Source organism: Cervus elaphus, chromosome 13 (genome assembly GCF_910594005.1).
Source record: "Cervus elaphus chromosome 13, mCerEla1.1, whole genome shotgun sequence".
Taxonomy (NCBI): domain Eukaryota; kingdom Metazoa; phylum Chordata; class Mammalia; order Artiodactyla; family Cervidae; genus Cervus; species Cervus elaphus.
In genome coordinates this window covers 33,969,207-33,991,112 of record NC_057827.1, presented here as the reverse complement: position 1 = coordinate 33,991,112, position 21,906 = coordinate 33,969,207, and positions in this window count along the sequence as shown.

Genomic DNA, 21,906 nt, shown 5'->3' with positions numbered 1-21,906 from the left:
GTGCTTTCTGTGTATTAACTTAGTATGACCCTAAGAGTTAGGATCTATTTCTGCTTTATTGACTATGCCAAAGCCTTTGGCTGTGTGGATCACAGTTAACTGTGGAAAATTCTAAAAGAGATGGGAATACCAGACCACCTGATCTGCCTCTTGAGAAACCTGTATGCAGATCAGGAAGCAACAGTTAGAACTGGACATGGAACAACAGGCTGGTTCCAAAAGGAAAAGGAGTATGTCAAGGCTGTATATTGTCACCCTGCTTATTTAACTTATATGCAGAGTACATCATGAGGAATGCTGGGCTGGAAGAAGCACAAGTTGGAATCAAGATTGATGGGAGAAATAGCAATAACCACAGATATGTAGATGACACCACCCTTATGGCAGAAAGTGAAGAGGAACTAAAAGCCTCTTGATGAAGGTGAAAGAGGAGAGTGAAAAAACTGGCTTAAAACTCAACATTCAGCAAACTAAGCTCATGGCATCCTGTCCCATCGCTTCATGGCAAATAGATGGGGAAACAGTGTCAGACTTTATTTTGGGGGGCTCCAAAATCACTGCAGTTGGTGATTGCAGCCATGAAATTAAAAGATGCTTCCTCCTTGGAAGGACAGTTATGACCAAACTAGACAGCATATTAAAAAGCAGAGACATTACTTTGCCAACAAAGGTCCATCTAGTCAAGGCTATGGTTTTTCCAGTGGTCATGTATGAATGTGAGAGTTGGACTGTGAAGAAAGCTGAGTGCCGAAAAATTGATGCTTTTGAACTGTGGTGTTGGAGAAGACTCTTGAGAGTCCCTTGGACTACAAGGCGATCCAACGAGTCCATCCTAAAGGAGATAAGTCCTGGGTGTTTATTGGAAGGACTGATGCTGAAGCTGAAACTCCAATACTTTGGTCACCTCATGTGAAGAGTTGACTCATTGGAAAAGTCCCTGATGCTGGGAGGGATTGGGGGCAGGAGGAGAAAGGGATGACAGAGGATGAGATGGCTGGATGGCATCACCAACTCGATGGACATGAGTTTGTGTAAGCTCCGGGAGTTGGTGATGGACAGGGAGGCCTGGCGTGCTGCGATTCATGGGGTTGCAAAGAGTCAGACTCGACTGAGCAACTGAACTGAACTGAACTGAACTGAAGAGTAAGGAATTATTGTGACTCCATTTTACAGATAAGAACACTGAAACACGGGCTTCCCAGGTGGCACTAGTGGTAAAGAATCCGCCTGCCAATGCTAGGAAATGTAAAATACCCGGATTCGTTCCCTGGATAGGGAAGGTCCCCTGGAGGAGGGCATGGCAACCCATTCCAGTATTCTTGCCTGAAGAAGTCCACGGACAGAGAAGCCTGGAGGGTTATGCAGGCTTGGAGGGTCACAAAGAGGCAGACACAACTGAAGCGACTTAGCATGCATTCACATTGAAGCACAGGGAGGTTAAGTAATGTGCCTAAGTCACACAGCTTGTAAGCAGCTGTCTCATCCCCACGTTCCCTAGAGAACAGAGCCTAAGGCAAAGCTTATGCTCTAAGGCTTTGCTGGGAGTGCATCGTAGGGCACAGAAGTAAGGGTGGGGGGGGGGGGGCGGGGAGAAGGAAGGAAAAAAGGGGAGGAAAGCAAATACAAGATAGTAAGAGCATTTCTGAGCTGGACACCATCCCACAGGAAAACACAGCTCTTTGCTACATCATGGAGGACATCTGGACAGGCCCTGTGCTCTGCTCCTGGGAACATTTCGTTGAGGGGAGGAAGGGAAGGGACTCACTGCAGACTTTCTCCTGTGTGTCCACAAGGAGGCGCCCATGCAGAGTGAGGAGTGCGGTGAGCAGGAAGGAGAAAGGACAGGAGAGGGGAGAGCCAGCCCTCCACGTGGCAGACCGGATCTGGGTCCCAGCCGGCCCCCTGTGTCCTCCAGTGTTTAGTTGTTAAACTTGTCTTGGATTGTTTGGGTCATTTTGCTGTCCTTTTTGCTTAAGCTGGTTTCATTTAGGGTTTCTGGCCCCTGGCAACCGAGAGTCCCCATCTTACAGATGAGACCCTGAGTGGCGAGGTGACTCGGCCTGGGTCACACAGCTAATCCAGGAGCCAGTGTGCTCAAGCTCGGCCTGTCCCAACCAGACCCTGAGCGTGAGGGTCACGTGGCCCGCCATCCAGGCTTCTCCAGGTGAGGGGAGATCAGGGTAAGGGGAGAAGGTGTGTCCTCTGCAGACGGGGGACAGGTGTCTGGATCTGCTCCCTTCCTTCCTCTCTGCCCTAACTTCTCCCACCAAAGGATTTGGCCCTCTTTGGCCCCATCACCCCTTCCAGTCTTCCCCCACTTGTTGTCTATAGAGTCTTCTGTGTCCTGTGTTCCTCGGCCCCTGCTCTCAGGAAAGTTCTACCCGGGTGGCCTGAGTCTTTGAGAAGCTGAGTCCCTGGAGAGGAGATTGAGACTCAGATTGAGACTGTCTTCTATCTGCAGCTGGAGAAAACTCAGCTCTGATCCCAGGACTGAACTCTGCACTACCCTACCACAGACAGGGACCCACCCGAGAGGACACGGCTGCAGCCCAGGGCCACGGGACCCGCCGGTGTACAGGGGTCTCACAGCTGAGGCCTTGAGACCCGATGTCCAGGGCACACTGTGGTGGCTGACACGGGTATCCCGTGGGGGTTGGAGGGAGACAATTTCTGTGGTGATGGCAAGATCCATGGGTCTTGAGAAAAGAGAAGGTGGGAGGCACTGTGGCCAGCAGGGGTCAGGAGAGGCCCAAAGTTCTCCTGCCCTTCCAAGCCCTGGGCCCATGAAGTCTCAAGCCAGAGCCCTGGGATGCAGCATTTAAAAAATAATAATAAAAATAATTACATATGTAGCACATATACATGGTAACAAAAAAGTAGGCCAGAGGAACTGATACAGAAAATATACAGCGATGCTCCCATGCCCAAGCCCAGAGGCACCTGGTGGGGTGGGGGTGGGGGGGTGTTTGTTTTGTATTGTATTTATTCATTTATTTTTATTAAAGTATATTGATTTACCACATAGTGATACTGTATGATATCTCTAATATGTGGAACCTAAAAAACAACACAAATGACTGTATACACAAAACGGTAACAGACTCACAAACAAATTTATGGTTGCTAAAGGAGATTGGGAGTGAGGAGAGACAAATAAGAGGCATGGGATTAGTGGATACAAACCATTTGGTTTTTTTTTTTTTTAACTGTTTTCATTATTTTCTTTTTTTAGATTTTTTTTTAACTTTTTTTAAGCTTTTTAAAAAGTTAAATTATAGTTGATTTACAATGTTATGTTAGTTCTTTGAGGTATACAGCATAATGATTCAGTTATATATATAATTCTTTTTCAGATTCTTTGCCATTATATGTTATTACAAGTTATTATATATAGATATAAATACAAAATATAAATACCCCTGTACTATACAGTAAATCCTTGTTGCTTATCTATAAAGACTTCTAGGTTTAGGGCTTCCTGGTAACTCAGATGGTAAAGAATCAGCCCGCAATGCAGAAGACCTGAGTTCGATACCTAGGTTGGAAAGATCCCCTGGAGAAGGGAATGGCAACTCACTCCAATATTCTTGCCTGGAGAATTACATGGACAGAGGAACCTGGCAGACTACAATCCATAATGTCACAAAAAGTCGGACACAACAGTGATACTCACTCACTCGTTTCTGTGTTTACCTATAACCTACTCTTGAGAGGGCTCTACTGATTTCAAGCATGTGCTTATCTCTCTCGAGTTTGATTTGTTACTGCAAAGGACACCTGTGAACAATGATTGTGCGCATATACTTAGCTCCCCTCCGCACTTCCTTCCAGTGCTTGATCACTTACTCCTATTTTTGGTTCTTCTATTCATTTCTGTAGCTCTAAACAGCATCTTATCTCTCTATCTCTTGTTCCATCCACTTGCCACAGTATCTCATAACCCTTAGTGTAAGATGAAAGTCTGAGGGAACCCTACTCCCATCTATCCTGTGACTTCTGTCAGCTGGCCCTTAACTCTGATTTTGTTCAGATGAATATTTACTTTCTTTAGTGAAAACAAAATTGTAATTTCCCAACTTTTTCTATAGCAGTTTCTGAAAGTATCCTATGATCAAATATTATAGGTGGTACATGGACAAATACTTTACAAAATGGTTTTGTATTTATTTTAATATGATTATGTATGCATGTATATAATGAGTCCTTCAGTATATGTTTTCAGAAATCTAATTGCTTAGGATGAAGCTAGAGTCAATTCCTAAATGTTAAAACTGAAGTGCTGCTGCTGCTGCTGCTAAGTCGCTTCAGTCGTGTCCAACTCTGTGTGACCCCATAGATGGCAGCCCAGCAGGCTCCCCTGTCCCTGGGATTTTCCAGGCAAGAATACTGGAGTGGGTTGCCATTTCCTTCTCCAAAACTGAGCTAAGGTGAAGAAAAATATTAAATGGTGGTAAATACCCAAGGCATGCAGATATAGGAAAAATCATGAAGGGGGCTAAGAGATCGATTGGAAAACGGGTTTTGATTCTCAAATTAAAAAACTATTAATAGCAAGCACAGCAATTGCTTTGCTATGACAGTACTTCTCCACTGCTGAGCCCAGCAGCAAACTGTAATGATGTTTCCTTCCGTAATTGGGTATCCCAGAGCCTAGGCTGCTCAAGAAGCAACTTGCCAGCACTGAGAACATTGTATGGTCAGGTCATTCAAGACGGCTGTTCTCTTGCTCTCTGTACATCCCCTGCTAGACTCGTCCCTGCTTCATTCACGTGACTATCCAATCCTCTTAATTATAGGCCTTACTTAGTCCCTGGTAACTAATGAGCCCAGCTGCTGTCTGTTCCCCCTATAAATGGTAGCCTCTTCTCCCCAGTGTAACAAAGATGGCTGCCACTTCCTGCTTGCCAGGTGCCGCCCACAGAGTGAAGCTGTCCCAGGACACTCTTTGAGACATATAAGATCCCTTGCCTAATAGATCATTGATGTCTCTGCCACACTTTTCAGGCTCTTTCTTCAGTCTCAAGGCTGGGCAACTACCAGATTTGCAGACCTGCAGGATGCAGCCCAACCCACGTTTCAACTCTGTCTTCTTCCACTTAATTGTTTCCAAGTGTTCCACTCTCATTGTTGCACCACCATTTATTTCTGCAAGTTGTTTCCCATGGTGTCCCTAATCACCCTCCTTTTTTTTTGGTCTCAATCAAACAGCACATCTTCAGGTTTAATCATTCTCTCAGTCATCCCACTGGTTACATGGAGGGCCCCTTTTTGCCTGGAGACACCCAAGAACTGTTGATTATGTTGCAGTGGTTAGAGTCCATATCTACACTCACAGGTCCGAAGTCGTTCACTTGATCTGCCACCCCCTCAAGCCTCCTCCAGCTTGTGGAAGCCTGTGCCCCAGCTGGCCTGTGTGGGCACGTGTGCTTCAGGATGCTAGTGAAAGGAACACTTGCAGAAGTGGGGCAGACACAGTGGGTCCGGGGACCTACCTCAAGGTCTTGGAGGGCCTCCTAGGGAGGCAGGGGTTAGATACAGCACTCCATGGGGATAAGGACACCAATAGTGGAGGCATCAGGGAACTTTTAATTTTCTTATATATACAAAATCTTACTTTTTATTTTCTTTTGTTTTCTTTTTTTCTAGTTGTTCTTGTTTTGCTTCATTGTTTCATTTTTTCTAATATATTTTTATTTTTCTAATTTTATTTTATCTTTTATTCTGTTATTCTGCTCTTTTCTGTTTGTTGTCTGTTTTTGTTTTTTGTTGCTATCTGTTCATTTGAAATTTTTTTGTTGTTTAATCTTGCTTTTATTGATTTTATTTTTTATTTTTGTTTTTGTCATTTTTATGTGCTTGTCTTTTGTCCTCTTACCTTTTCTTTCAGCTTTTTAAATTTTGTTTTCTGTTTAGGTTAGTTAACTGGTTTTGATTTGGGGGCTCTTATTTCTTTGGGTTACTTGTTTTTGCTTTCCTTTTTTTTGCTTGCTGGTTTGTTTTTTGGTTGCTTGGATTTGTTTTTGCTATTTGTCTAGAATTGTATTTGTGTGTTTGCTCTTTTGTTTGAGTGTTTGTTTTTATTTTTTGTTCTGTTTTATTTTTATCATTTGTTTTGGGCTTTGCTTGTCTTGGGAGATTTTGTTTTTGTTGTTTCTTTTTTGCCACACTGCAAAAACCCATGACTCGGAGGGTCTTGGTTCCCAGGCCAGGGATCAGGCCTGAGCCCCCATGATAGTGCCAAGTCCAAGCCACTGGACCACGAGAGAACTTCAGACCCCAGGGAATAGTAATCAGTGTGAGCTCTCCTGAAGGTCCTCATCTCAGTGGCAAGACCAGGTTCCACCCAACTGCCTACAGGATCCAGTGCTGGATGCCTCAGACCTAGCAATCAGCAAGACAGGAACACAGCCCCATCCATCAACAAAAGATGAAACAACAGAAAAATATGTCACAGATGAAGAAGTAAAGTAAAAACTTACTAGGCCAAGTAAATGAAGAGGAAATAAGCAACCTACCTGAAAAAGAATTCAGAGTAATAATAGTACAGATGATCCAAAATCTTGGAAATAGAATGAAGGGTATGGGCTGAGAAAATACAAGAAACGCTTAACAGGGATGTAGAAGAAGGAAAGAACAGACAAATCGTGATGGACAGCACCATAACTAAAATTTAAAAATATACTAGAAGGCATTAACAGCAGAAAAACTGAGAAAGAATGGGTAAATGAACTGGAAGAGTGAACGGTAGAAATAGCTGCTGCAGAGCAGCATAAAGGAAAAAGAATGAAAAAAAAAAAAAATGAAGACAGTCTCAGAAACCTCTGAGACAGCATTAAATGTACCAACACTTAAATTATAGGGGTCCTAGAAGAAGATGAGAAAGAGAAAGAATCTGAGAAAATATTTGAAGAGATTATAGTTGAAAACTTCCCAAACATGGGAAAGGAAATAGCCACCCAAGTCGACGAAGTGCAGAGTCTCATATAGAATAAACCCAAGAAGAGACATACCAGGCGCATATTAAGGAAATTAATAAAAATTAAATACAAAGAAAAATTATTAAAAGCAGCAAGGGAAAGCAACAAATAACATACAAGGGAATCCCCATAAGGTTATGAGCTGACTTTTCAGCAGAAACTCTACAGTCCAGAAGGGAGTGGCAGGATATATTTAAAGTGATAAAAGGGAAAATCCTAAAACCAAGATTACTCTACCCAGCAAGAATCTCATTCAGATTCAATGGAAAAATTAAAACTTTTATAGACAAGCAAAATTTAACAGAATTCAGCACCACCAATCCAGCTTTACAATAAATGCTAAAGGAATTTCTCTAGGCAGGAAAAACAAGAGAAGAAAAAGACCTACAAAAACAAACCCAAAACAAGGAAAATGGTAACAGGGACATCAGTTCACTTCAGTTCAGTTGCTCAGTCGTGTCTGACTCTTTGCGACCCCATGGACTGTAGCACGCCAGGCCTCCCTGTCCATCACCAAATACCAGAGTATACCCAAACTCACATCCCTTGAGTTGATGATGCCATCCAACCATCTCATCTCTGTCATCCCCTTCTCCTCCCTCCTTCAATCTTTCCCAACATCAGGGTCTTTTCCAATGAATCAGTTCTTTGCATCAGGTGACCAAAATATTGGAGTTTCAGCTTCGACATCAGTCCTTCCAATGAACACTCAGGACTGATCTCCCTTAGGAAGGACTGGTTGGATCTACTTGCAGTCCAAGAGACTCTCAAGAGTCTTCTCCATCACCACAGTTCAAAAACATCAATTCTTCAGCACTCAGCCTTGTTTATAGCCCAACTCTCACATCCATACATGACCACTGGAAAAACATAGCCTTGACTAGATGGACCTTTGTTGGCAAAGTAATGTCTCTGCTTTTTAATATGCTGTCTAGTTTGGTCATAACTGTCCTTCCAAGGAGGAAGCGTCTTTTAATTTCATGGCTGCAGTCACTGTCTGCAGTGATTTCGGATCCCCCCAAAATAAAGTCTGCCACTGTTTCCACTGTTTCCCCATCTATTTACCATGAAGCGATGGGACCAGATGCCATGATCTTCGTTTTCTGAATGTTGAGCTTTAAGCCAACTTTTTCACTCTCCTCTTTCACTTTCATCAAGAGGCTCTTTAGTTCTTCAATTTCTGCCATAATGGTGGTGTCTTCTGCATATCTGAGGTTAATGATATTTCTCCCAGCAATCTTGATTCCAGTTTGTGCTTCATCAGACCAGCATTTCTCATGATGTACTCTGCATATAAGTTAAATAAGCAGGGTGACAATATACAGCCTTGACATACTCCTTTTGTATTTGGAACCAGCCTGTTGTTCCATGTCCAGTTCTAACTGTTGCTTCCTGACCTGCATACAGATTTCTCAAGAGGCAGGTCAGGTGGTCTGGCAATCCCTTCTTTTTCAGAATTTTCCACAGTTAACTGTGATTCACACAGCCAAAGGCTTTGGCATAGTCAATAAAGCAGAAATAGATGTTTTTCTGGAATTCTCTTGCTTTTTCAATGATCTAGCAGATGTTGGCAATTTGATCTCTGGTTCCTCTGACTTTTCTAAAACCAGATTGAACATCCAGTAGTTCACAGTTCACATATTGTTGAAGCCTGGCTTGGAGAATTTGGAGAATTTCGAGCATTATTTTACTAGCGTGTGAGATGAGTGCAATTGTGCAGCAGTTTGAGCATTCTTTGGCATTGCCTTTCTTAGGGATTGGAATGAAAACTGATCTTTTCCAGTTTTGTGGCCATTGCTGAGGTTTTCCAAATTTGCTGGTATATTGAGTGCAGCACTTTCACAGCTTCATCTTTCAGGATTTGAAATAGCTCAACTGGAATTCCATCACCTTCACTAGCTTTGCTCATAGTGATGCTTCCTAAAGCCCACTTGACTTCACATTCTAGGAGTCTTCACATCCTGTATGGCACTGGAGTGGAGAGCGGCAGCTGTGCGGCGCTGAAATGGCCAAGAGGAGATACTCCACGTCCGAGGTCAGAGAAACCCCAGTAAGACAGTAGGCACTGGAGCAGCTGTGAGGAGATACCCCACATCCAAAGGCAAAGGAGAAGCCCCAGCAAGACGGTAGGAGGGGTGAATTTGTGTTTAGAATCAAACCCCATTCCTGCCAGAGACGCTAAGCGGGCTCAAACAAACCTTGTGTGCACCAGGATGCAGGGACCCAAGAGACTGAGACAGAACAGTGTTTGAGCGTCTCCTGTGGAGGTACCGGTCAGCAGGGGCCTGCCACAGGGACAGGGGCTCTGGGTGCAGCAGACTTGGGTATGGCATAAGCCCTCTTGGAGGAGGTTGCCATCAACCCCATCATAGAGCTGCCAGAACTTACACAGGACTGGGAAATAGACTCTTGGAGGGCACAAACAGAACCTTGTGCACCAGGGCCCAGGAGAAAGGAGCAGTGACCCCACAAAACACTGACCCAGACTTGCCTGTGAGTCTCCAGCAGAGGTGTGGGTCAGTGGTGGCCTGCTGTAGGGTTGGGGGCACTGAGTGTAGCAGTACATGCATGGGATGTTTTGAAGGAGGTCAGCATTATCTTGATTACCTCCACCATAGTTTGGCCCCAGGTAAATAGCAGGGAGGGAACACAGCCCCACCCATCAACAGAAAATTGGATTAAAGATTTACTGAGCATGGCCCTGCCCATCAGAACAAGACCCAGTTTCCCCCTCAGTCAGTCTATTCCATCAGGAAGCTTCCATAAGCCTCTTATCCTTCTCCATCAGATGGCAGAGAGACTGAAAACCACAATCACAGAAAACTAACCAATCTAACCACATGGACCACAGCCTTGTCTAACTCAATGAAACTAAGAGCCATACCATGTAGGGCCACCCAAGACGGACAGGTCATGGTGGAGCGTTCTGACAAAACATGGTCCACTGGAAAAGGGAATGGCAAACCACTTCAGTATTCTTGCCTTGAGAACCCCATGAACAGTATGAAAAGGCAAAAAGTTAGGACACTGAAGGATGAACCCCCCAGGTCGGTAGGTGCCCAATATGCTACTGGAGATCAGTGGAGAAATAACTCCAGAAAGAATGAAGAGGCAGAGCCAAAGCAAAAACAACACCCAGTTGTGGATGTGACTGGTGATAGAAGCAAGGTCTGATGCTGTAAAGAGCAATATTGCATAGGAACCTGGAATGTTAGGTCCATGAATCAAGGCAAATTGGAAGTGGTCAAACAGGAGATGGCAAGAGTGAACGTCAACATTTTAGGAATCAGCGAGCTAAAATGGACTGGGATGGGTGAATTTAACTCAGATGACCATTATATCTACTACTGTGGGCAAGAATCCCTTTGGCGTAGCCATCATAGTCAACAAAAGGGTCCAAAATGCAGTACTTGAATGCAATCTCAAAAACGACAGGATGATCTCTGTTCGTTTCCAAGGCAAACCATTCAGTATCATGGTAATCTAAGTCTATGCCCTGACCAGTAACACTGAAGAAGCAGAAGTTGAATGGTTCTATGAGGACCTACAAGTCCTTTTAGAACTAATACCCAAAAAAGATTTCTTTTTCATTATAGGGGACTGGAATGCAAAAGTCAGAAGTCAAGAAACACCTGGAGTAACAGGCAAATTTGGCCTTGGGGTACAGAATGAAGCAGGGCAAAGGCTAACAGAGTTTTTCCAAGAGAATGCACTGGTCATAGCAAACACTCCCTTCCAACAACACAAGAGAAGACTCTACAAATGGACATCACCAGATGGTCAACACCAAAATCAGATAGATTATATTCTTTGGAGCCAAAGATGGAGCAGCTCTATACAGTCAGCAAAAACAAGACCAGGAGCTGACTGTGACTCAGATCATGAACTCCTTATTGCCAAATTCAGACTTAAGTTGAAGAAAGTTGGGAAAACCACTAGACCATTCAGGTATGAGCTAAATCAAATCCTTGATGATTATACAGTGGAAGTGAGAAATAGATTTAAGGGACTAAATCTGATGGACAGAGTACCTGATGAACTATGGACAGAGGTTCATGTCATTGTACAGGAGGCAGTGATCAAGACCATCCCCAAGAAAAAGAAATGCAAAAAAGCAAAATGGCTGTCTGAGGAGGCCTTACAAATAGCTGTGAATAGAAGAGAAGTGAAAAGCAAAGGAGAAAAGGAAAGATACACCCATTTGAATGCAGAGTTCCAAAGAATAGCAAGGAGAGATAAGAAAGCCTTCCTCAGTGACCAATGCAAAGAAATAGAGGAAAACAATAGAATGGGAAAGAGTAGAGATCTCTTCAAGAAAATTAGAGATACCAAGGGAACATTTCATGCGAAGATGGGCTCAATAAAGGACAGAAATGGTATGGACCTAACAGAAGCAGAAGATATTAAGAAGAGGTAGCAAGAATTCATAGAAGAACTGTATAAGAAAGATCTTCAGGACCCAGATAATTACAATGGTGTGATCACTCACATAGAGCCAACAGGGACATACATATCAATTATTACCTTGAATGTATGGATTAAATGCTCCAACCAAAAGATACAGATTGGCTGAAAGGATATGAAAATAAGACCATATATATGTTGTCTATAAGAGATCCACTTCAGACCTAGGGACACATACAGACTGAAAATGAGGGGATGGAAAAAGATATTCCATGCAAATGGAGATCAAAAGGAAGCTGGAGTAGCAATGCTCATATCAGACAGCATAGACTTTAAAGATTGTTAGAAGAGACAAGGAAAGATACTACATAATGATCAAGGAATCATTCCAAGAAGAAGATATAACAATTGTAAATATTTATTCACCCAACATAGGAGCATCTCAACCCATAAGGCAAATGCTGACAACCATTAAAGGGGAAATTGACAGTAACACAATAATAGTGGGGAAGTTTAACACTCATACCAATAGGCAGATCATCCAGTCAGAAAAGTAATAAGGAAACACAAGCTTTAAATGACACATTAGACCAGATAGACTTAATGGATATTTATAGGAAATTCCATCTGAAAGCAGAAGAACACACTTTCTTCTCAAGTTCACATGGAATATTCTCCAGGATAGATCACATCTTGGGTCACAAATCTAGCCTCAGTAAATTTAAGAAAACCAAAATTGTATCAAGCATCTTTTTTGACCACAATGCTGTGGGGTTAGAAATCAATTATATGAAGAAAATTACAAAAAAAACAAAAACAAAAACACAAACACATAGAGGCTAAACAATATGCTACTAAATAATCAAGAGATAACTAAAGAAATTGAAGAGGAAATAATACATTAAAACAAATGATAATGAAAGCACAATGGCTCCAAACCTATGGGGTGCAGTGAAAGCAGTTCTAAGAAGTTTATATCAATACAGTTAGTTCTACCTCAAAAAACAGGAAAAATCTCAAATAAACAACCTAATCTTACACCTAAATAAGAACAAACAAAACTCAAAGTTAGTAGAAGGAAAGAAATCACAAATCAGCAGAAGTAAATGAAAGAGGAACAAAGAAAAAACCAGCAAAGATTAATAAAACTAAAAGCTGGTTCTTTGAGAAGATAAACAAAATCAACAAAATTTTAGCTAGACTAATCAAGGAAAAAAGGAGAGGGTGCAAATCAATAAAATTAGAAACAAAAAAAAAGGAGAAATTACAACTGACACTGCAGAAATACAAAGGATCTTAAGAGATTACTACAAGCAGCTATATGCCAATAAAATAGGCAACCTGGAATAAATGGACAAATTCTTAGAAAAGTACAACCTTCCAAGACTGAACGAGGGAGAAATAGATAATATGAACAGACCAAACATAAGTAATGTAGTTGAAACTGTGATTAAAAAGTCTTCCAACAAACAGAAGTCCAGGACCAGATGGCTTCACAGATGAATTCTATCAAACATTTAGAGAAGAACTAACATCCATCCTTCTCAAACTCTTGCAAAAATTGTAAAGGAAAGAACATTCCCAAGCTCATTCTATAAGGCCACCATCACCCTAATATCAAAATCAGACAAAGATATCACAAAAAGAGAAAATTATAGACCAATATTACTGATGAACATAGACACAAAATACTAACAAACAGAATCGAACAACATATGAAAATGATCATACACCATGATCAAGTGGGGTTATATTCCAGTGATACAAGGATTCTTTAATATGTGCAAATCAATCAATGTGGTACACCATATTAACAAATTGGAGAATAAAAACTATCTCAATAGATGTAGAAAAAGCTTTTGACAAAATTCTACACTGATTTATGATAAAAAAAAAAATCTCTCTAGAAAGTGGGCATAGAGAGACCCCACCTCAGCATAATAAAAGTCATATATGATAAATCCATAGCAAGCATCATTCTCAATGGTAAAAAAAAATTGAAAGCATTTCTTCTAAGGTCAGTAGCAAAAGAAGAAAGTCCACTCTCACTACTATTATTCAACATAGTTTTGGCATTCCTGGCCATGGCAATCAGAGAAGAAAAGGGAATAAAAGGAATCCAAATTGGAAAGGAAGTAAAACTGTCACTGTTTGCAGATGACATGATACTGTATATAGAAAATCCTAAAAATGCCACCGGAAAGCTACCAATACTAATCAATGAATTTGGTAAAGTCACAGAATATAAAATTAATACAAATAAATCTCTTGCATTCTTATACACCACCAACAAAAGACCAGAAGGAGAAATTAAGGAGACAATCCCATTTATCATTGCAACAAAAAGAATAAATACCCAGGAATAAATTTACCTAAGAAGGCAAAAGACCTGTACTCAGAAAACCATAAGATGCAGATGGAAGAAATCAAAGACAACACAGATGGAGAGATATACCATGTTCTTGGATTAGAAGAATCAATATTGTGAAAATAACTATACTTCCCAAAGCAATCCACAGATTTAATGCAATACCTATCAAATCACCAACGGCATTCTTCATAAAATTAGAATAAAGAATTTTACAGTATGTGTGGAAACCCAAAAGACCCCAGACAGTCAAAGTAATTTTGAGAAAGAAAAACAGAACTGGGGGAATTCGGCTCCCAAACTTCAAACTATACTATAAAGCTACAGTAATCAAGACAATATGTTACTGGCACAAAAACAGACATATAGATCAACAGAACAGGATAGAAAGCCCCAAGTAAACCCATGCACCTACCATCACCTAATCTATGATAAAGAGGCAGGAATATACAATGGAGAAAAGACAATCTTCAGAAAATGGTCCTGGGAAAACTGGAGAATTACAGGTAAAAGAATAAAATTAGAGGAACTTCCTTGGTTGTCCAGTGGTTAAAACTCTGAACTCCCAAAGCAGGGGGCCTGGGTTAGATTCCCTGGTCAGCAAACTAGATCCTGCATGCTGCAACTAAGACCCAGCCGAGCAAAAAAAAAAAAAAAAAGAATGAAATCGGAACACTCCCTAACACCAACACCATACACAAAATAAACTCAAAATGGATTAAAGAACTAAATTTAGGCTGGACACTATAAAACTCTTGAAAAGTGAAAGTGAAAGTCACTTAGAAAAAAAAAAAAAGTCACTTAGTTGTGTCTGACTATTTGTGACCCCATGGACTATACATTCCATGGAATTCTCCAGGCCAGAATACTGGAGTGGGTAGCCATTCCCTTCTCCAGCGGATCTTTCCAACCCAGGTATCAAACCCAGGTCTCCTGCATTGCAGGCAGATTCTTTGCCAGCTGAGCCACCAGGGAAGCACTTAAAGGAAAATATAGGCAGAATGCTCTTTGACATAAATTGCAACAAGATCATCTTTGGCCCACTGATAGAGTAGTGAAAATAAAAACAAAAATAAATAAATGGGGCCTAATTAAACTTACAACATTTTGCATAACAAAGGAAACCATAAGCAAGACAAAAAGACAACCTTCAGAATGGGAGAAAATATTTGCAAATGAGGCAACTGACAGGGATTAATCTCCAAAATATAAGAACAGTCCATGCAGCTCAATATCAAAAAAGCAAACAACCCAATTTAAAAAAATGGGCAGAAGACCTAAAAAGATAAATATCTTTTTAATATCTTTAAATTTCTATCTATTAAATTTTAAAATTTAATATCTTTAAATATCCAAAGAAGACAAACAGATGGCCAAGTATCACATGAAAAGATACACAACAATGTCACTCATTATTAGGGAAATGCAAATCAAAACTACAATGAGTTATCACTTCACACCGGTCAAGATGACCATCACCAACAAAATCTACAAAGAATAAATGCTGAAGACGGTGTGGGAATGTAAACTGATATTGGAGGTTCCTTAAAAAACTAAAAACAGGACTACCGTATGACCCAGAAACCCACTCCTGGGAATTTACCCAGAGAAAACCATAATTCTAAAAGATACATGCACCCCAATGTTTATTAACAGCACTATTTACAATAACCAGGAAGCAAACTAAATGTCCATCAACAGAGGAATGGATAAAGAAGATACAGTACATACGTATATACAGTGGATTATTGCTCAGCCATAAGGAATGAAATTGAGCCATTTGCAGGGACATGGATAGACCTAGAGACTGTCACACAGAAAGAAGTCAGAAAAAAAAAAAAACACATACTGTTTACTAATGCATATAAGTGGAATCTAGAAAATGGTACAGATGAACCTATTTGCAAAGTAGAAATAGAGATACAGACATAGAGAACAAATGTATGGACACTACGCAGGGAAAGGCGGGGTGGAATGTATTGGGAGATTGGGATAGACATATATGGGCTTCCCTGTAGCCCAGCTGGTAAAGAATCCTCTTGCAATGCGGGAGATCCCAGTTCTACTCCAGGGTCGGGAAGTTCCCCTGGAGAAGGGATAGGCTACCCACTCCAGTATTCTTGGGGCTTCCCTCATGGCTCAGACAGTAAAGAACACTCCTGCACTGCGGGAGAACTGGGTTCAATCCTTGGGTTGGGAAGATCCCCTGGAGGAGGGCATGGCAACCCACTCCAGTATGCCTGGAGAATCCCCATGGACAGAGGAGCCTGACGGGCTGCAGTCCACGGGGTCGCAAAGAGCAGACATGACTGAGTGACCAAGCACAGCCTCAGCGCAGCACATATAAGACAGATAACTAATGAGAACACAAGGACCCCCCTGTAGTTAAAACAGTGAAGAATCAGCCTGCGATGCAGGAGACCAGGGTTCGATCTCTGGTTCGGGAAGATCCCCTGGAGCAGGGAATGGCAATCCACTCCAGCATTCTTGCCTGGAGAATTCCACGGACAGAGAAGCCTGGTGGGCTACACTTCGTGGGGTCGCAAAGAGTCAGACAGGACTGAGTGACTAACACACAATGAGAACGTACCGCATAACTCAGGGAACTGCACTCAGTGCTCTGTGGTGACCTCAGTGGGAAGGAAATCCAAAAAAGAGGATATATACACACACACACACACACATGAGGCTTCACTGGTGGCTCAGACAGTAAAGAATTCGCTTGCAATGCAGGAGACCTGGGTTCGATCCCTGGGTTGGGAGGATGCCCTGGAGAAGCAAATGGCTACCCACTCCAGTATTCTTGGCCTGGAGAATTCCACGGACAGAGGACCCTGGCGGGCTACAGTCCATGGGGCCACAAAGAGTCAGACACGACCGAGCAACTAACACTTTTCACTTTCATATACACATACAGTTGACTCACTTTGCTGTACGGCAGAAATACAACATTGCAAAGCAACTACATGCCACACTTTTTTCGAAAAGTCATTCATTTGACCACCATTTATTTAGCAGTTACCCTCTACCAGGCACTGCTTTGTTTTCTTTTGTTGAAGTGGAAAGGTTACATTTTGTTTTCCAAAATGACCTCACAAGCCTTCTTTTTAGGAACCCAGTTTTAAGCAGTTGTATAATTATGTTTTTCAGTTAATTTTTACTGGAGTATAGCTAATTTACAATGTCCTGTTATCTTCTGTGCATAGCAAAATGGATCAGTGTACATTTATCCACTCGTTTTTTAGATTCTATTCCCGTATAGGCGATTACAGAGTATTGAGTTCCCCATGCTATGCAGGAGGTTCTTATTAGTTGTCCATTTTATAGATAGTAATACTAGGCGTTGTTTTTGAGAAAGGAACCAAAGAGACAGAATTGCTGCCTTGTAGGAGCCTGCATCCTAGTGGACAGATAGGTGTTGATGCACAGAGTATCCTGAAATGAGGTGATGGTGAAGGCATGGAGAAAAAATAAACAGAAAGAGAGTGGGGTGCTGGGTGGGGGTATGGGTTTAGCTGCGGTGGTTGGGGAAGGCCTCACTGAGAAGGTGGTTATCTGAGGGAATGCTGAAGGGATGAAGAGGGAGTTAGACGATACGTCGGGACAGTGTGTCCCAGGCTGAGGGAACAACCTGTCTAAAGTCTGTGCGCAGGAGGTAGAACATGGAGGCCAGTGAGCGGGGAGGGGAGCGAGGCAGGCGGGAGGTGTTGTAGGAGGTGAGCTCAGAGAAGGGGTCAGGGCCAGGTCAGGGAGCCCCGTGGCCCAGCGTGAGGACTTTGGCTTCTGTTCTGATAAGACAAGCCTTAGACGGTTCTGGCAGAGTGCAGTATGCTTTCAGACTTCACTCAGAACAAGGCCTTTGAGGCCTCAGCCCTGGCTGGGGCAGGGGAGGTGTGTAATCTGAGACCCACTGCTCAGGGAGGCTCACGGGGGCCCAGGACACACAGGCTGGTCATCCACATCTGATGGGGTTGGGGCTCCCCCATCAGCACACCCTGTCCTGAATCCCTCTAGTTCCTGCCTTCCCGTGTACCCCCTCAACTCTCACTCCACCTCCTCTCTTTTCTTATCTAATCTCAGGGGGAGGAACAACTGGTTCTGTGCACTCCTTTGCATCAACATGATCTAGGTCAGATGTTTCTGGGAACCTCTGTTTCTGCCTTAGTGTGGACCAGCGGAGGGAACGTGGTGCCCACCAGGCCCTTGGGGGAAGGAAGGAGGCAGAGAAGTAGGTACCAGATTATCATCAGAAATATAGCAGTGCCTCAAGAAAGCCCTGACTCACCTCGTCTCCCCAGCCTTCTAGTCCTTACCCACAACTCTAAGAAGCATTGATTACTGACCCCCATCACTATGACAAAGCTCAGACTCAGAGAGGTCTGACCCTTGTTTGGGAAGATCCCCTGGAGAAAGGCATGGCAATCCACTCTAGTATTCTTGCCTGGAGAATCCCTTGGTTAGAGGAGCCTGGCAGGCTGCAGTCCATAGGGTTGCACAGAGTTGGACACGACTGAAGTGACTTAGCACTCACGCACGCAGGCTCAGAGAGGTGGGGCCCTAGCCCAAGGTCATGCAGGTCATGAGCAGAAGATGCAGAATTTGAACTCGGATCTGTTTAAATGTGAAGTTTAGGGTTTCCCACTTCCTGTGGTTCCTCACTGTCAGATAAAAATTCTGAGGGTCTACAAAAAGCTAGGAGCCATTTCCAAAAAAAAGGCAAACACACACACACACACACACACACACACACACACACACACACACAACATTGCCTGGTGACTCACGGGGATTCCCAGAGTCTAGTTAAGAACACCCATACCATCCTGGGCCCTCCTTACAATGCAATGCCCTTGGCCCCCAGAGCATCCTAGAGATCTCTAGAGTTCCCAGCCAGCAACCACTTCCCCTGCCCCCCATGCAGCCAGAGCAAGAGGAGAGCCCTCCAGCTGATGCAGAAAACATTTTAGCCTCACACACACACACACACACACACACACACAGAAGGAACAGATATTCCCAGTCAACAAACTCATGTAGGCAAAATCAAAACTTTATTTTTCTGTAACTCCATGAATTTTTAAAATCTCTTCCCCATTCCTCCTATGACAGAATAATTAATGTGTCCATTTCACAAAAAAACCTATCATTTTCCAGTTTAAGTCAAGTCCCAGCGGTTCCACTTCTAGGGATTTATCTTAGAGCTAGACCAACTCAATATGGTGCAGAAATAAGGTTGTTTGTTTCATCAAAAGACTGAAAACAACCTCAGTGTTCATTGCACAGGACAGATTAAATGCATCCCGACCAGATCATCCATGCAATGCTGTACATCCCAACAAAAGAACTGGAAAGCCCTCAATACAATAGGAAAGATTCACCAGAGAACATTGTCAAGTATGAGAAACAAGATACAAAACTGTATGCTGTGTTATCATTTGTATATGTCTAGAATACTTCTGCATGCCTGTGTGCTCAGTTGCTTCAGTCATGACTCTGTGACCCCATGGACTGCAGCCTGCCAGGCTCCTCTGTCTGTGGGATTCTCCAGGCCAGAATACTGGAGTGGCTTGCCATGCCCTCCTCCAAGGAATCTTCCCAACCCAGAGATCAAACCCATGTCTCCTGCATTTCAGACAGATTCTTTACCTCTAAGTCACAGATGAAGCCCCTAGAATACTTCTAGAATGATGCAAGAGCAAGTTTTAACAGTGGTGACTCTGGGAGAAGAAATGGGTGAGCAAAGGAGGGAGAAGGATGGAAGGAAACTTCACACTTTTCACTGTGAAGTTCTCTGTGCCTCTTTTAAGAAAAAAAATTTATTGAGAAAAAAATCACATAAAGTGATTTAAAGGTGCACAATTCTGTGTCATATTGTGCATTCACCATTTTGTGTAGCCAGCACCTCTATCTACTTCTAAAACATTCCATCCCTCAAAAAGGAAACTTTGTTCCTGTTAAACAATCAACTCCCTTTGTACATTTTGTGTTCCTGCTTTATCAGTGAGGGTCCTCATAAAGAAAGAGATGGCCCATTCAGAGGGGCAGTTAGAGAGGGGAGGGCCGAGTTAAGGGGGCCACAAAGGATGGGAAAGCCACAGCAGGGAGTTGGACCATTCCTGAGGTCCCAAGCTGTCTGGGCAGGAGGTCAGACAGGACCTTCAGCTGCCAGGACCAGGATGAAGCTGCTGCCAAAACTGCAGCCAGCAGGGAGAGAGCAAGAGGAATCAAATTCCCAACCTCTTTCTATCGGCCCTCCGTTCCGCTGCTGTCTGTATTGGCCTAACTCGACCAGAGGCCAGGGACCTCGGAGATGCCCATACAGGTCAGCTCCCAGGGGACCGAGCCCATGGAGAGGGAATCCGTGGCAAGGCAGGCTAACCAGCACTTGGTTATAGACACTTTTTCAAATGAAGTTAGGTAACTGTTTTTAAAGCTCAGCGAAATCAGACTTTGCTGCTCCCTGTCCCACCCCTTCTGTATGAGATCTGTGGTCCTGGGGCCTCAGGTGGGGTCAGCCCTTCCCGCCGGGCCCACTGAGTGCCCATTCTCCCATCAGCCTCTGTGGCCAGCACACCGACCCTGCCCTCTGCTCATGTGGACCCTGCCCTTGCTCCACTGCTGCCTTGAGGGGGGCCGCCCAGGCCCTCTTGGTTCCGGTGCCCAGGGACCATCTCCTCCTCTGTGGCCTGTGCCTCATGCTCTAGGGCCTTGTCACTTTCTTGGGAAGCCTCAGGCCCTACTGACTCCTTCTCTTCTTACTGCTCAGGAAATATACCCTAGGGATGCTCTCTGAGCCCCACTCAGGGTCTGGCTTCCTTTTTGAAGTCTCTTCCCTTCTCAGCTCTCAAGATCCCTAAGAATCTGAGGGACGGGGTTGGGGGAGGGAGAATTTGTTCTGCCACATAGTACATCTTTCCAAACCTTTTCAGGCTTTCATCTTAAGCAAAGCTTTTGAGCTTAAGAATTAGATGTCTTTTTTCTCTGATTCAGTATCCCCTTGGGTGGGGACTCGCCACTTAGCACTCACAATGATGTCCCTCTCGGCATAACCAGTCAGCCCATGAGCATGACTTGGCCCATCACCTTCTCATGTCCAGTTGGAGCTGGCAGCCACCTTGGCCACCCTCCAAGTCATCACCCTTGTGATCCGAATAGTCAATTCGAGGCCCAGAGAGGGACAGAGGGCCTGCCCAAGGTCACAGGGAGAAGAGGTGAGTGGAAGATTCAGGCCTCAAAGCCAGACTTCAGGCCTCCTGTCTAATGTGCCTTCGATATATTGGGATACAGCACCCTGGGGTCCATGCCCCGAATTTTCATGAATGCTGACAAACTCTTTCTCAACCACCTGCATCCACCAGTTAAGAGAGCATTACCCGTGATCCAGATGAACCTACTAACCACTTTTGGGGACATCTTGCAGGAATCTCCACCAATGCCTCCTGTAGACAGTTTATATTCGCAGAATTATGTTCCCCCTGAAGTCATGCCCACCCAGAGCCTTGGAATGTGACCTTATTTGAAAATAAGGTCTTTAGAGATATAATTTTTTAAGATGATGTCATATTGGATGAAGATGGGTCCTAGTCTAATGACTATCGTCCTTAAGGGGTTATAGGGGCAAAGACACAGAGAGGGAAGACAGTCACGTGAAGACAGAGGCAGAGATTGGACAGATGCAGCTATGAGCCAAGGAGCCTCAAGGATTGCTGGGAGCCAGAAGCCGGAAGAGAAAAAGAAAGACTCTTTCCTGGAGCCTTTAGAGCAAGGCCTTGCCGACACCTTGATTTCAGACTTCTGGCCTCCAGAACTGTAAGAGAATACATTTCTCTTTTAAGCCACCCAGTTCACGGTACTTTGTTCTGGCAAGGACTGCCCAAGGGAGGAGATTCCTGGTATTCCGAGAAAGCCCTCAGTTCGCCCTGCCCTACGTGAATTTCCCACATCTGTTTACAGATGCCTGCAAACCCACCATCAACACCTTCTTTCCTTTAGCTGAAGGAGCAGATCCACACTTCTACTAGGTGGCCCTGGTGGTCACGCCCCTGGGTCCTTTATTACATCTGCTTCTGTGCAAATGCTTCTGTCAACTATACCGTAGTCCTCAGGGTTGGCAATGTCTCTCTCCTTCCCCCAGACTGGGGTTCCTTGAGGGCAGGA